The following is an 18233-nucleotide window of genomic DNA, read 5'->3' on the forward strand; positions in this document are numbered from 1 at the left end:
TGCCTGGAGCTGGATTTGGAGTCGGCTACTTTTACAGTGTGGGTTCTGTCAGCAAGCCAGTTGGCAACCCATCGAGTGATGTAGGGATTAATGCCCAGCTTAGTAAGTTTATCTATGATTCCAGAGTGGGGGATGGTGTCAAAGGCCTTGGTGAGGTCCAGATAGGCTTTGTGGACCACCTTACCCTTGTCCACGGCTCTGGAGACTGATTCGAAGAAGTCAATCAGGTTCAGGAGACAAGATCAGCCCTTCACGAACCGACACTGCATGGGGTCCAGTATTTGAAGTTAGCCAATGTCTTTGTTTATAAGTTCCATGATGATACGTTCCATGCCCTTGCAGATCAGGCTTGTCAGACTGATGGGGTGGTAGTTCCCGGGATCCAAGGTGGATCACCCCTTGTGGAGTGGGATAACTGTAGCTATGCACCACTCAGTGGGCATGAAGCCTGAGGTGAGGCTATGATTAAACATGACACTTAGGTGAGGTGCCAGTTCATTTTGTAGTTCATGTAGTACACAGCCTGGGATGTCGTCTGGTCCCACGGATGCTGTATTCTTAGCTTTGGAGAGTACGTTTTTTACCCGTGTGGCCATTATTACTGGAATTTGGCAATCTTTCAGTATTGAGATGGGCCCTTTAGGGGGTGAGAGGGGGGTGAAGTTTGCACTGAATTGATCTGCCTGGATATTGGCAATATCCTTGGGATGAGTATATTTAATGCCATTCTGTTGTAGCTCAGAGCAGATCTGAGCATTGCCATTTAGATTCTTGACATAGCTATAGAATGCCTTGTGGTTGTCTTTGGAATCTTTGGCAATTTTATTTTCGTAAATAGCTTTGGAGGATTTTATGAAGGTTCTCAGCTTCTTACTGAGGCTGGTAATGGTGTTTTTTGCATCCTGGGATTTTCCTCTTTTCTGCAACAGTTTCTTCCTTTTGTTGTAAAGTTTGTTTATGGCAGGGGACCATCAGATTGGTTTCCACCATAGTGGCAATGCAGCTAAAGGCACAGATAAATATGACAAACTATAATTTAGGAGCATGGAGACCACAGGTTTGTAATGATAATCAATGCTCTTGGTCACAGGGAGGAAGGGACTAACCACAAAAACTGATAAAACAAACTGTGACCTATGTGCTATAATTAAGTAAGTGTAACAGTATATTTTAGTGAGTCCTGGTCCTGAAAAGCAGCTGAACATTTATCAAAAGTTTATACCTTACTACAAGGTTGCATGACCTTGGCATATATTAAATACTGGTGCAGAGGTCTTCTTCTCAAATATTAAGGAGGATAACTCCCAACATGACCCAGGATTTTCTGTTTACCATTTTTTCCTGTATTTTTCTTTAAATGGTCCATTGTTTGAAATAAATTTGCTTTATAACTTGAAGCATGGTATCCTGACATGAGTATTAGCCAGAAATTACAATAAATATATGCACGTGCAAGACTTCCACACTCTGCCTTATTGTAAGGCATACTACATCAGCAGGGCACAATATGCTACAGGGACTGCAAACAGTGCAAAGGAGCAGTTAAGTACACAAAGTAATAGCATTGGCATTCATTGTGTAACTATAAGAAATATCACTTTGTTCAATTGTTTCTACGAATCACATATAAATACTGAAATGCAGAGATGGATCTGCTCCTATTAATAGTGTCAAGTGAGGGTGTGAAAAAAAAGAGTGCCATATGGAGCTAATGTAGAAAACAGTGTTCGTCAAAGTCCACATCTCAGGCATTAGTTTGTGTATTTTCACTCACACATCACAATGGCCTCTCTATATTTAACTGCGGTGATATGCATAACTATGTAGACAGTACAATTCCTGTCACAATGAACATCAGTCTGAGTGATAGCTGCATTATATGCATTTAACGTATTGCAAAGGACAGATAGTGTAACACTAACATAATTGCATTTTCTTAGCAGAAATATATTTCTCTTCATAGAAAACATCCTCAGCATTATATCAAACTAATTTATGCATAGGACAACAAAAGTGTCTATATATTGTAGATGTCAGTTCAGAGACATCTGCTGTTACTGAAAGATAACTTAAATAGACAGAGGGAGGAATTTAATAAAGCCTACATGGACCTTTTTTCCATGTAGGCATAGTGGCATGGTGCTTACATGGAAGTAAGCAGATGTGTGATCCAGTAAACAGAGCTGAGGGCGTGCACGAACGTGAAAACACAGAAGTGTCTATGGCATGCAAATCACTTCACAGGTAGATGAAATGCATGAAAATGAGACAGGTAGAGTGATCCAGCAATCAGATAGGCATTTGTGCATAGCCCATGTTGGTGTCCATAATGTATATGGACAAATTCCATGTAAAAGATGTAAAAAATGACACCAGGGGCTGTAAAAGTGCATGTACAGTAGCAGAAATAGCATAGAGGATGCAGATATGTGCAAATGTAACCACTGTGACCAAAACCGTATGGAAAATAATGGAAAATAATTTTATTTTTTTTTAATACCTTGGGTATGTTTGTGTGGTGCATCACAGTGTGCAAACATGCCGTTATGAAAAAAATAAAAATAAAAAGATTGCAAAAACCAGAATTTGTGAGTATGTAACAGTAATGCATTATAGAACCTTGTGTGGAGTATGTACAATGTAGGCCTGCTGTGGTTGCTAACAAGGCAGGGCCTGAAATCGTGTAGTTTCCAGGTACTGTGCATGGATCTGTATGCAAATCAACTGGGGTTACTGAATAGCAGAAATGGGTATCTGTGTCCGCAGATCCCATCCATGGTGGGGCAGAACCATGTTGGTGTCCACAAAAGAGGTAGCTGACATCAAAAGAGGGTGTGCCCACAAACTTTTAAGGTTATTGGAACTCAGCAGCACCTGTTGGTGTGGTTTGCCACTCTGATCAGCAGGGGGTGTGTCCGGTCACTGCTAAGATTTTTTTTTTATGTTTGGGGGCACGTGTTTCAGCAGGTATGAGCATGTTTGAGCTTGTTTGCATGGCACACAGCCATACTGAGCATGACCTTCCATGGGGTGTGTCTGCTAACTGCTAAGCCCTGTTTGTGTGGCCCGGGTTTGAGTGGCATGCCTCAGTGCTCAGCAAAAAAGGCTATCAAAAAATTGGCTGAGAAAGTCAATGATATCATAAGTACAGACGAGCCCTGTTTCACTGAAATTAGGGCCATTAAACCTCTTAATAATGTACTTCACAGGTGAATGCATCATAGGTAGCCAATCACAGAGGCTACGCCTACAGCTGAGCACTATAAAGTATGCATACACCCTACAATCTGATTTTCCCCCCATACTATGCAACATTGGAGTACAGACATGGGAAGTTTAACTTAGAGAATGCTAGGAGCTGCTGCAGGTCTGCTACATATATATGTGCTAGATGCTGAGGTCAATACAGCTGTTGCTGATGCTGACCATAGGCCTATACTGAGAAGGAGAAAAGTGTTCAAGCCCAGGGTAACCTAACAGGAGCTACATGAGCTGGAAATTGAAAATCACTACAGGGTGGACAGGGACATACAACAGGAACTCACTGAGCTCTGCTGACCTCAACTAAGACCCAGAGCCAACAGAGGGGAACCCATCCCAGTGGACAGAAAGGTATGTGGAGCCCTTAGGATACTAGCTATATGTACTTTCCAAAGACCAGCTGAGGACATGATGGGGGTCTCACAGGCATCTGCTTCCAGGTACTCCAGTTCCTGGATGCCATGCTACCACATGCCGGTGAGCACATTTATTTTCTCCACACCACTGAGGAGACAGATAGCAGTATGCGACTCTTCTACCATGTAGCACACTACCCTGAGGTACTGTGTGCCATGGATTGCACATATGTACACATGAAGGCACCACCCAGTGAAGAGGGTAGAATCTACATAAATTGCAAGGGCCCAGGGCATTATCATGAATGTGTGTGCTGGCAGCCCTGTTAGTTATCATGACTCCCATATCTGGCATGCATCACAGCTGTACCAGATGTTTGGTAGGGGGGACATCCCACACAGCTATTTACTTGGGGATGCTGGCTACACACTGGAACCATGGATGATGACACCCATCAGAAATGCACACACACCGACTGAAGAATGCCATAATGAGGCACATGCACAAACTAGGAACATCATAGAGCATGTGTTTGGGCTGTTGAAGTCACAGTTCCGGTGTCTTGATATATTTGGTGGAGCCTTGCAGTACTCTCCAGCCACATCTGCACAGATGTTCACAGTGTATGCCATGTTACTCAATATGATCCTGTGGAAAAAGCTGCAGCAGGATCAGCAAAGGGAAAAGATACACAGCCCCCACCAGTGCCTTGGTCACCACAGCCACACCCACAGGGGGACTCAGAAGAGGAAACCCCTGAGGCTGTCCCTGTAGGCAGATGTAGGCATGCCCAATATGCACTGGTCTTGGCCAAGAGACAATACATAGCACATGCACTGACAACCTAGGGCCCTAGGGACAGACACCTTACTCTGACTCACATACATATTAGTAAAAATGATGCCAGCCAGCCCACATAACCTGTACTTCACCATGTATTATCTGTGGACTGCATGTATCAGACAGAATCAGCCCCGAATTGCAGGTCTGTCAACTGCTGTATTCGCAAGGTAAGTTACTCTCCTGTACACCACTTGTAAGGGGTACTACAATATGGTAGCATATGTATGGACCTGCCACATGTATGTAAGGCAATATAGTGGCTATATATAGTGTGCTACTGGGCTACTTGCAAACATCTATAGTGGGCTACTGGGCTACTTATACAGATCTAACAGCCACTTGGGACAACAGGTACTCTGTTCACTAGTATGTGCCCCATAACATCCACTAGGAAACTCCACGGAATTATTCCAGGGAGATGCCAAACAGTGGGGTCACAGGACAGTTGCCCTACTGTCTATGCCAGCAGAACATAGGCTGGTCGTTCCCCACCCCAAACACATCAGTGTTCCCATACAACTGCTGTAACAGTAAGTCTGCAATGATATCCCAGCAGATCAGACAATTCCTCTATCTTGTTGATGGTGTGAGAAATGAAACCTCTCTGTCTAGCAGCTGGTGTGGCTCACTGGGCCAGGGACAAAAGCAGGTGTGATGGTGCTGATGGTTCAAATCTGGCAGTATCCAACATCTTCTGCATGTGAGGTACTCATATGGTAGTAGTCCAACAAGCTATCATAACCCCTCAATCTGTTACTGCAAGAAAGCTGGACAAAGCCAGAGTGAATGAGGGCACAAAGGGCCATACCTACAGACAGTCATTATATATGTTCTGAGTAACCTAGCAGGTGGCTAGTGTAACAGCAGGCTTCCACAGGTCAGATTTCCTGGAGGATGTAAAAGTCATCACTTAAATGTGTCAGTAGATACAAGTCAGTGACCGCTGTTTACAGTATAGCACCAGAAAAACACAAATGTATAAGGAACACAGCAGATATATGGGGCGGAATGCTGGACATTCTGCAAAAACATGTACAGGGAGATGTATGCAGACTGTCACCCTGTGTGTGGTGTTTCACCATGTACCTTAGTCACATCATACCTGTCAACCTTTTAGAGCATGAAATCTGGCCAAAGTCATGAATAAAAGTGGGACCAAGGCCCACAAATTGGGACAAGTTTTACATATTTGTACCTACAAATGTAGAATGTTGATCGAATAACAGGTCCTGCATTAGCATGACTCTCCTGATGTGCATGAAGACTGCAACTCAAATGCCTGTCATTATTTATTTACTTCAATTTTCACTGATTTGCCACAAATTTTCCAGAAAACTAAAATTTTATCTGAAATGGCCCAAAAGTCTGGACAGTCTGTGAAGGTCTGTAAAGTTTTGAAGAAGGAGTCACTTATTAAGGTCAGCAAACAGCTAGGAATGCCTTGGGCAATATCAGGGAACTGCAGTACTGTGGTAACAGGTGCAGCAACCAATGACCTGCAGCACATAATAATCCCAGACTGGAGTACAGGTAGCTCTGGCCTGGAGTCACCTTGTAAGTACTGACAGTCACATTGGGCATGCTCCTACACTTAGCTAACTTGAGCCCAAGTCGTTGCCTCTACTGCCCAAAGACCTGCTATGTGGAAATATGTTTGTAAATACATACAACTATGTATACATATCTGTCTTTCCCTATCCCCCTCACACTTGATTAGTGTCTCTGTCAGTATGTGACACACACACACACACACACACACACACACATATATATATATATATATATATATATATATATATATATATACATCTAACACACGAAAAGTGCACGGAACAAGATGGTGCACGGAATTCAAATAGACACGTAATCCACAAATAATCCAGCACTTCAAAAAATAAAAACGAGCCAAGTCAAGGTGTACAGAAACTGGTCACCAGTCTGTGTTTGTTGTTGGGCTTGTTGCCCGATAAACTTCTGTACACCTTGACTTGGCTTGTTTTATTTTTGGAGTCTTGGATATTTTGTGATTACGTATATATATATATATATATATATATATATATATATATATATATATATACATATATATATATATATATATATATATATAGTAGGATATATATATATATATATATATATATATATATATACATATATATATATATATATATATATATATATATATATATATATATATATATATATATATATATATATATATATATATATATATATATATATATAAAATAACAAGATGTATATATAGCTATATAAAGTACAATGATACATAGACTCTCCATACATTACTTGCACACACAACTACATTTAAGGAAACATCCCTGCTATACACATTTATACAGATATGAGGAGGTGTGTACTAATGTCTCCACATACCCCAGAATGCACATACACATCACAACAGCTGTCCAATGGCACCAAACCAAGACCACAACAATACATAATCCACTTACTCACAGGCCCCTGTGCCTGTGGACTGTCACCTTGTAGACAGACGTAGGTATGCAGGTGGTGTAATGTACAATGGGTGCAAAGCCTGCCTTGCACAGGCCATATTGCCCCTGGCCACATGTCCACCTATCAAATTGCAAACAGCCAGATATGGACAGACTGGTAAGTGTACACACATAGCAGGGATATTACCAGGTATCCCACCCCTAAGACAGTAGTTACAAGAACAGTACCAAGCAGTATCACTCTGCAGGCCATGCATGCTGTGTAACACAAGGCCACTTTGCGTACTCCACAAGTACTGTGCCTGCATCAGCACATACAACAGACATAACCTCTGGTGCATGCGATAGGTATTTTCAGCTGTAGTGTGTACTATTAGATAGGTAGGAGTTCTATTCTCACATCATCCAACTCTGTGTATGTGTGTGTAAATATATCTCTATGCAGCACCTCAGACAACTCCATATGGACTATCTCTGTGTAGTAGTTATGCATTTTATGCCCAGTGACTAGCTGCTAGCCTCAACATTGCCCTCCTTTGCAAGGCCTGCTGATGCCATTCACCTTAAGAGCACTGGCTGTGAGTGTAATATCAGATAAACAGACTGGTACATGTGATAAGTACTGTGAGCTATAGTGTCTATTACTAGACAGGTAGGGGTTCAAATCTCAAAGCATCCAACGTGTGTGTGTGTGTGTGTGTGTGTGTGTGTGTGTGTGTGTGTGTGTGTCTCTGTGTGGGTAAATAGGTTCCCTTGCAGCACTAGAAACATACCCATGCGGCCTACCCCTGTGCATTGGTTATGCATTTTATAGCCCTATGACTAGCCACTGGCCCTAAATAGCCCTCCTCTACATATGCACCTAGGGAGCCATGCACGTATACTGGCATACCTTGTTGACATCATATCTCTGCTGTGCTGCCTTGCTATCCTGTGCCACTGTATTGCCGCCATGTGTCCATAGTTGAACCGCTCGGACCCCTGGGACAAAAACCTACACAGGTCCATGACACACCTGTTATTCTGTAACACTACCGCCAATGTACTATCAGGCAACAAAGATACACAACATTTGATGTGTAGTCATGACACATGCCAGCATATACTACCTGTTCTGGCCCATAACAACTGCCATGGCTTAACACTATTGCACTACACAAACACGTGTAAAGTTATATAGTCACTCTGTGCATCAGACAGATATATGCAGGTCCCCGCATCAATGGCATGGATGGCAAGGATGTGTCACAGATATCATCACATGCACAGGGTGTTGTGTGGAGGTGCCAGAGGCCTAGGCAGTGCCAAGCAGTTGACAGCATGTGTGTGAGTCAGGAAGGGGTGCTGGTTAGATGGGCCATGGAGAGGTGATGTTTGTGTCTGTAGGTAACCTGCAAGTGACAATGGTGTTGGAGTGTGTGCATGTACACAGTCAAGCTCAGTGCTAGCCCTACACCTGTATGGTGGATGGTTGTGGATCCTACATGGTAGAGTGGGCAACTCACCATCTCCAGCCACAAACATTAGAACTGGCTTCACCAGGAGTAGCATGGGCACCACCATGCCCAAAATCAGATGTGGTGCTAGTACCTGATGGTGACTGCTCTCTGCTGGGCCTGTCCCCTCCATGGGACCACTAAGGACCATGTGCCCATAGTCAGCCATATTGTGGTGTGGACAGCACACTTTCACCTGTAGTGCTGGAGGTGCTGCCACTATGGGAGCATGAGTGTGCATGGCCACATGGACTCTCCGCAGATGGTGCTGCTGGCCTATGTCCACATGTCCAACTCCCAACTCCAACAAGATGTTCCAACACAGACAATGTGCACTCAAAGACAGACATTGTCTCAGCCCACTGTCTGTCCACTACATCAGTGAAAAGATCCATGGTATCACCAATGCAGTGGAGGCAGTCACGGATGACAGACTGTGCTGCATCCATAACCCTATGCATCCATCTGGTATTGCATTCAGAATGTGCCTGTGCCTCCATGACAGCCCAAAACATGTGGCAAGTGACCTGTGATGTGACACCTGCAACAGGAGGTGGTTGAGCAGCAGTCCTTCTTCAAGCACCCCTGTTAATCTGCATGTGTGGGACCTTGCCAGCTTTCTGGCTATGGCCAATGTCTATACTCATTGGCACCATAGTTCTTACACTGCCCTGTACTATGTCACCACCTTCCAACTGTCCAATACCTGTGGCCTCTGGTGACTGGTTATGTATGGACATACTGACTGTGTGCAGGGACAATGGGGTCAGAAGAAGGATGTCCACCTCTGGGACAAATTCAGCCACCAACAGCCCCACCTGTGCCTCACTATGGCCACCATCATCAGAGTCCAATGAGACTCTGACATCAGGTTGTGAGGGGGACAGACCCCAATCCCCCATTCATCTGTGAGAAGCAAGAGAAAAGCAGTACATCACTACCTGCACTATTATGTATGGTAATCCACACAGACGCATACAGATGAGGATCCACAGCTGCATTACATGTCCCACATTTTCTCATCTCAGATCCCATGCGCAACATACATACTCACAACAACATACACAGACAAGTCAGGCCCTGTAGAACATGCATGTCACCTACATCCAGTTAATGTTACCAGTACAATACATCTTTGAGGCATGCAGTATGACAGTGTATGTGATAGAGCTACACATAAAACCCAGTACACCTATCTTGTGAATGATATGCCAGTCATAGTATCACTGCCTCAGGTATGTACCATCTACCTATTGTGTTTGAATGGGCATCTCGGAGTAATTGCCTCATGTATAGCAGGCTGCATAGTTGATCATAACTATAACTGCAAACATGTTACTGTTTATAGAAATACACACCTGTCATTTCCTAGGCTATGCACTGTAGTTAACTGCTATGAAATGGAACATACAGCTATTTTACTCTGGCTAGGCACAACAGTTATGCATAAAGCAAAATGACACCCCTTAACCTTCATAGGGTATATATGATCCATACAACAACAGTATCACACTTACCAGGTACAGGACCATGGACTCTTACCATACCTGATGGACCTATGAAAAGGTGAGGGAGAGGTATTGACAGCAACGCCAAATGTTGCAGTGATACAATGTGATATGTGGGTATATCCACACGTACAGTAGCTAATGTGATACTGGCTATATTGCTGACATTCTGAGTATGTGTGCACAACTGTGGGTAAAAGCTAACCCACTCTCAATGCAGATAGACCTGACACCCATGTACTGGTCTGTAGAGCCTGCCACAATGACTGCTAATGTATAATACTGGTGAACACAGTAAGCTTACCTGAACGCTTCTCTGATGTGGATGCTGTGGCACCCACCTCCAGGATGTATGGCATGTTAGATGCCTGGAAGCTGTTGGTTAATCCTAGGTTCACCAGGAATTCCTCTGTGGCTGCAACTGGTTGTTCTGTTGCAGGTCCTCCACCGGTGCCAGCATGAATCCTGGCAACAGCAGCTGCCCTTTGAAGTGCGGCATTGACTATATCTGTGGCATGATCTTGGACCTGCTCATTAGGTCCTGTCCTGTTGGCCAATCTGATTTACAGCTCTCATAAGGTCATCCCACAATGCTGCTCACTGTTCAAGATTGTAGCAACCCATTGAAAGCAGGATGTGATGGTGGAGTCTGAGGGCAGCCACTATAGCATCATTCTCTGCTGATGAAAATGATGGATGTCTCTGTCGGTACATTGTTCCTGCAAGACAACAAGAGGGGAACACATTACAGGACCGGATACATGGATGTCCACTATGTACAGACCCTACATGGCTTGCACTATCCACTGCTCCCTCACACGTCATACCCCACAGTTTGACAACACACTACATGTGTGGCTATCACCAAGATAGCATTACTGGGTAATGTTGCCATGTGTCATGTATTGTGGTGTGTCCCCTATGGTCAAATCCCCACTAATACGTCATATGGCCACTGTCAGACAAATAGCATTGTGCTATTACAACTATATGGAGACAGTCCAGCAACACCAGTGTGTCACAATGACAGACAGCAATGCACACCTGCTGTACTATATGTTCCCTGTAGGCATCATACCTCTCAACTATACAAATGTGTGCATAATGTCACCGTGTTTGCCTTATAGATGTGGTCCATTTTGCACAAACGTTTGGACATCTGACAAGTGGTTGTCAGATCACTGATGGTTGTTGTCAGAAAATTAAAACAGAATCAAACTGTCAACTGTCAGACCCCTCAGAAAAACACATGCTACAGTAATATCTGTTACTCTATTCACATTCTTACTTTGTATGGGCAATATCTATACTCTATCACTGAGTTTCTGCCTTTGTCCTCTCATTAATTATGGCTGTGTCCTGATTTCTTACTGTAGGGGGTTGAGAGGTATGTTAGACTTAGTTCTCAACCATTCAGGGACGAATGTCCACAAAACAGGGACTTACCAGAGTACATCATGGACATTCAGGGACACTTTTACAATGTTAGTACTATTTATGCATGACATTGACAGACTGAGAGGATGTGAATTATAGCACATCATTTGATGTTACAGGACTGTACAACCTTACTCACTGTCAGTATGTCATACGTGTAATCCACTATCTTTACTACACCAGCCAACTGATGTAGGAGGGATTGACAGGGACAGAGCAGAGATGTGATTCAAAACAGGTACAGTTGAGAGGCATGGCTGTAGGTGTTGTACAGCAGAGTATCACTGACATGCCAATATCATAGAGCTAATACAAGCCTACTGTTTTAATCCCCATTCCCCATACCTCCATCCTTCCATCTGCATCCTGTTTTATGGGGAAATCTAGTACATACCTGGTAGAGTGATGCCCTCCTTTGTTTGAAGCATTCCTCTGCAAATGCTTTGCACATACACTGTCTGTGTGAATAAAACCACATACATACCTGTTCCCCATAAGCAGTTGCTTGTCTTTTGTAGGTAATGCTCATTAAAAGGTAATTGCCGCCACACCAGTCTGTGACTCAGAATTGCTAACTGCATCCAAAACAGCTGAAATGCACTATCATTAGCCAATGACATGGCACCACAGTGCAATATATAAGGCCTTCATGTAGGTCTTGGCCCCTTTCTTAGTTTTGGAGATGGACATTACTGATGTGTGGAGACTACAGCATCACGGAGGGAGAGCACAAATACTTTCCACTGTAGAGATGTATGAAGTATGTGCATAGTTTTGCCTCATATCTTTGAGCAGTATCCCATGACATTGTGATCCTCTGGCAGTTCACTGGCAAACAATTTGGGTTGAGGTCAGTAAGGGGAGAGAGACATGTGACTGTCACACATCATACCTGGCAGAATATGCATGATAATGCTGTAACTGCCATTCTCTCTACTTGCTCACTATCTTTATAGGGGCAAACTGTGAAACATGTCCTTATCTCTGAACCTTTGTCCCCTCTTATGTATGGATGTGCCTGGATCACCTGTTATAGGGGGTTGGGAGGTATGGTCAGTCTGTAGCAGGTACCTTAACATATAGCTATGTATGCTCCAGGCTGTAGCTGCTGCTGCAGGTAAGGACACATATGGGGGAGTGTGAACACTTTGGAGGCCAGCAATCTGTGCATGTAGCTGTGGCAGCAGTGTCAGCCCTCTCATTACAGCAGAGCCAGGGTGAGGGTACCCTTTACAGTCCAATTGAAGCATGTGCATAAGGTACATCTGTTATTCAACAGTGCCAATAGCAGAGTAGTAGGTGACATTTAGGTAGGCTGTACAGATATGTGCAGTGTGTCCCTACCTACAGGCCTTTGACTTGCCAAACTGGGTGGCAGATAATTCAGTAGCAATAACCTATAGGGAACAAAAATTTCATGATTTAGTCATTACTTGCTGTCTGCACAACAACGTAATTGAAGTGCAACACACTGGATTCAAACCCAGGACTATGTGTGGTAAAATGTACTATATGCAAATTATTTAACAGACTGAGGTACTGAGTCAGTGCTGCAGCATGTGTATTTGCCAGATATATGTGCAGACATACTGCTGTGACAAACATTGCCTGCATCCATCAGTATGTGCATGGTTTTCACAGGCAGTTGTTCTGTAGCAGGGTCTCAGTTGAAGATATGTACTGTGCCACTGATGCCTTAACAGGTGTGTTTAAAGATGTTGCAGATGACAGGGAAGACTTACCTGCTATTGCAGGGCTCACATACTCAATTATTATGTATTTGACTGTCTGCTGGTGTAGTTTTACAGCAGAGTCCCAGGTACACTTTCATTTTTCCCATTAGGTTCAATTTCAGTCTGTCAGTGGCAAACAGTATGTTTTGCTGAAAACACCTGTTTTAATTAAGGTCTGTGCAGTGCAGTGGGTTAGTGCAGTACGCTTTAGTTGACAGGGACCAGGCTTCAAAATGTGGCAGGGGTGATTATTTTGTACATGTGCCTAACACTGTGAAAAACACATATGTTCATTAAAGCACATTAAAGCTCATTTAAGTGGGTTTGTGCATCGTGCCACTCTGTGGTGCTTCATTTAGCTCTACACAAACCCGCACTAAAAAATTAAAAAGAAAAGAAAAGAATAAGGGGGCGATAGGACAGTAGTGAAATGTGGGTCAAGCAGGGGGGAACATAGTGTAGGGATGTGCAGGAAGGATGTAGGAAAGAAACATCTTTCTATTTCTTGTACATAAACAGCTGTGCATTTTGACTGATTTTCTGGATGAAATTGGACTCTCAAACCCCAGAGAGAGGGGTGAGAACAACATAAGTGTTGTGTTGTCAAGCCAATTGGACCAGTCTAGCTGTGTCCAGTGGACACATGTACGAAATGGAGAGCTATCTATGGGGCAATATATTTTTTGTGGGACAGTTGCCCATTTTTTTTTTTTTTTTATAAGGAGAGAGTGGAATGTTGGGGAAGGGATATAGGTACATGTGGGGAAGTAAATTGGGTAGGAGATTATGCAGTTGCAGACAGACAGGACAGACAAGATAGCAGACAGGGGCAGTATGTGAAAACACAAAAAAAGAACCAGCTGAAATGTCCTCAAACAATTTAATGTTAGTGCTTTCATTTAGATAGAATATCTAAACTTCTTCAGACATCTTGTTACAGAATAAACTCAATTTTATACCAAAAATATCATCAGCTCAATCAAGAAATCCAATTAAGTTTTAAAACAACAATCCAAAAAGATTTATATATATATATATATATATATATATATATATATATATATATATATATATATATATATATATATATATATATATATATATATATATATATATATATATATACACACACACACATAAAAACTGCATAGAAATACTATACGTATATGATTTTCATGAATGTTAAAATAGTAAATGTAGTTTGCTTTGAGAAATGTTTTATAGAAGAGGATACCCTATGAATCTATTTGATCAAATTTACAGTGAAGTTTTAACTAAGAGAAATAATGGGCATTTTAAGCACATATTGAATAAGGGGTACAATATTTTAGTCAATACCTCCGATGATATGACCTATGTAAAAACAAAAACAAATAACATAGGGCCTATGTTCATTGCAACATAGTCCACTGACGCAGGGGCAATTTCAGATATTTTGTATAAGAATTGGGCCTTGATTGTAGAAGATTCCTACACAAATAAAAAGCTTGCAGAATCTTTACATATAACCTATAGGCGTGGACAAAATTTAAAGAATCTATTAGAATTACAAAACACTGTAGTAAGAAATGGCGGCATGTCTAAGTGTGGAAGGTGCCAGCAATGCCAATTTATACAAATAGGTAATAGGATTAATATTAGAGAAAGCCAATATGGGATAAAGAAAAAATGTAATTGTGAGTCGAAGGGGATAGTATATATGGCACTGTGTCAACAATGCTGGTCCTTTTATATACGAAAAATAGGGAAAACATTAAGACAAAGAATTTATGAGCATGTTTATCATATTAGTAAAGGAAACACTACAAATGCCCTAGCTAGGTATATTTTAGAATATCCTGCACACAGATTTCTTTTTACTATTTTACATCAAGAACAGCATAACAAAAGATGAGGCCCCTGGCAGTTAAAATTGGAGGAAAATGAACTCGTATGGCAAATTCTTACTTTTGCACCCATTTTCCCAGGTCGTAATGAATATGCCTCTATTATGTGCACTTTGAAACTTAAGGCACTAAATAGATGAATTTTTTTCATTCAAAATATATATTTACTATTTTAACATACACAACAATCATATACATATAGTATTTCTATGCAGTTTTATATATATATATATTATATATATATATATACATATATATATATATATATATATATAAATCTTTTTGGACTATTGTTTTAAAACAATTGGATTTCTTGATTGAGTTGACGACATTTTTGGTATAAAATTGAGTTTATTCTGTAACAAGATGTCTGAAGAAGTTTAGATATTCTATCTAAATGAAAGAACTAACATTAAATTGCTTGAGAAAATTTCAGCTGGTTTGTTTTTTTTTTTGTTTTAACAGTTTTTGCTGTTCTGAGGGGCAGTATGTGAGACATGAGAGGGTTAAACACCTTGGATGGGGAGGCTGTTGTGGAAATCGAGAAGCATGTACCTCCAGATGGCAGTAGCATGGCTGACATCCCCACCCATGGGCAGCTGACACTGCTTCTTCACTGCCCGAAAGGTGGATGTGCTGGAGGGTGGGTGCCAGGGCCAGCTGGCCCCACCAGGTTGTCCAGTCTGCCCTCAATCTAGTGCAGGCAACATTCATAGCTACTATGAAGAATCCTGGGCACCATGGCTGATAGTTGATCCTGGTGACTACCTCTCCTCTACCACTACTCCCAGGGGAGATGGGCCCTGTCCCCTGTGGCGGTTCCACCTGAAGGTGGTACAGGGCCAGCAGAGGGCACACCACCAGCTTGGATCCCAGATGTGCTAGGACCCAGTGCCATTGCTGGCTGAGGTAGGGTAGGTGGATCAGCAGGAACCAGCCTACCCTGAAGTTCTGTGGTTATGGAAGTAAAGCAAGACATAGAAGGTTAGTTATGAACAAAACCAGTGTTAGTAATAATAGCATGCCAGAACATTGGAAATAACCCCAGTACATTTCAGTGTATATTATGTGAAACACAGCAATAAATAACAGAACAGTCAGTATATTAACAGCATGCCAGTAACAGTTATGACATAAGGCCAACAGAATGGGTAATTCAACAGGATATGTTAATATGCAACCATTTTAATAGATGTTGTATCTTTCAGCTTTTCCCGGTTAGGGGTCACCACAGCGGAACTTCGGTCCGCTAATGATTGTCTGTAGATTTTTACGTACCGAGTTGCCAGCCCTGATACACAACCTTCAATGAAGGTACAACAACAACCATTTTAATAGATAACAATAATAAAACACATGCCCCAAAATAAAGTGTATGGAAGAATATATGTTAATAGTAAACCATAACCAATGAATAACAATAATAAATATATGAAGACAAGGGGTGGTGAGAGAGAGAAATACAGTCCCTTAATACAATTATAGGCTATAAAGTTGACAACAGTACTGTTATCTACCCTACAGGTCTGTCCTTTCTTTATGTGTAAAGTGCCCTATATTTGCTGTAGCACATACATACCTCTCAAGCTATCCGCATGGGACAGTATGAGCCAAGCAGTAACAACTGTGGGTACACAACTACACAGAACACTTGCACATCAGTTGTATCTATATAACTACCTAGGTGTACTGTGGGCTGATGTAGTGTTACTTTGCTATGTACATAATCGCAGTGATGATACATCTGTGACAGAGGGATTACACACTAGTAATTACATTCCATGACAGTGTGACACTTGAGAGACATGTATGTGCACAGCACAGAGAGTAAACAACTACCATGCCTTGCTTGGCAGGCATGGGAATAGAATTTAAGGAAACCAGTACAAACCATTCTTGTCAAATTCCCTGCATTTATCAGATAATTAAGAGTGACAAGTCAACAGTTCCCAACCACTCTTATATGCTGCTGTTTTCAACTAAACAATAACTTATTGACTTAAAATGATGACCATGAAATCATCACACATAATATGAAACTGATGTATAATATCATACCAAAGTTACATCTAAAATCAACTATCTAAATGTTTCAATTTTAAAAGACATTTAATAGAGCAGGCTTTGTTAATACCCATGGCTTTTATGACATTAAGCAACAGTTGCCATTTGAGCTCACATTTATTAAGATGTTCATTAATAACAAAGCCTCTTTGATTTCTACTAACCTGCTCTTAAACATAAAATTTAAAAGAATGGGTAGGTAATGAAAAATATGCTTAGCAAGGGCATTCTTCATGTTTTTCTTCCTGATATCTAAAAGGTGCTCTTAAACTCTCTCTTTAAATTTTCTACTCGTCTTCCCTACATAAAATGCTACACATTTTGTGCAGCTAGCAATATGTGCAACTTGGGAAGATTCACATGTAAAATGTCCCTTTAATGTTATTCAGACCTCATTTACCACTAAAGTATTTATAATATACATAAATGGGCATTGAGCACAATGACCACATTTAAACATGCCCTTTCTCCTATGACATTTAAATCTTTGTAATTCCAACATGTTTTTAGAGGGCCTGTCTTTTTTTGTATGTCACCACTGGACCCCTTCCCAACAAATCAACAATTCTATTATCACATGAAAAAAACTATTCAGTTTTTTTCAATATCTCCCACATATCATAGCTATCTAAAGTAAAGGTAGTAATGAATGCTCTCCCTTTTTCCTTAATATTAAAATTACTATTTTGATTAGTTATACTAGAAATGGGTTGATCCACCAGAGATTCATTCCCACCTTGTATTTCACCACCATTATTAGCCAAAATCAGTTTATAAAAAACTTGTAACTTTTTTTGAATTACTTCTTCCTTTATATTATGAAGGAAAGCTTTAGGCTAACCTCTGCTAAATAACATATGAGTGATTTTTTCACATTCATTCAAGAAGGCTGCAGTGTCAGTAATCATCCTCACTACTCTGACTAACTGATATTTTACTACAGCCTTCTTTTGATGTGTGGGGTGCCAACTGCTAAAATGCAAATAAATATTTGCAAAAGTTTTCATTCTATAAACATTAGACTGGCGGAAACTCAAGTCCATGTTTTTTATTAAATCCACATTCAAGAAGGGAATTCTATCAAATCCTAATGTATGGGAGAATTTTAAAATGCTGTTGTATTGCTGATATAATATATAAATTCTTCCAATGTATACTCCATATCTGTCCAAAG

The sequence above is a fragment of the Protopterus annectens genome, chromosome 3.part1 (genome assembly GCF_019279795.1).
Source record: "Protopterus annectens isolate FY-2018-M chromosome 3.part1, PAN1.0, whole genome shotgun sequence".
Lineage (NCBI taxonomy): Eukaryota > Metazoa > Chordata > Ceratodontiformes > Protopteridae > Protopterus > Protopterus annectens.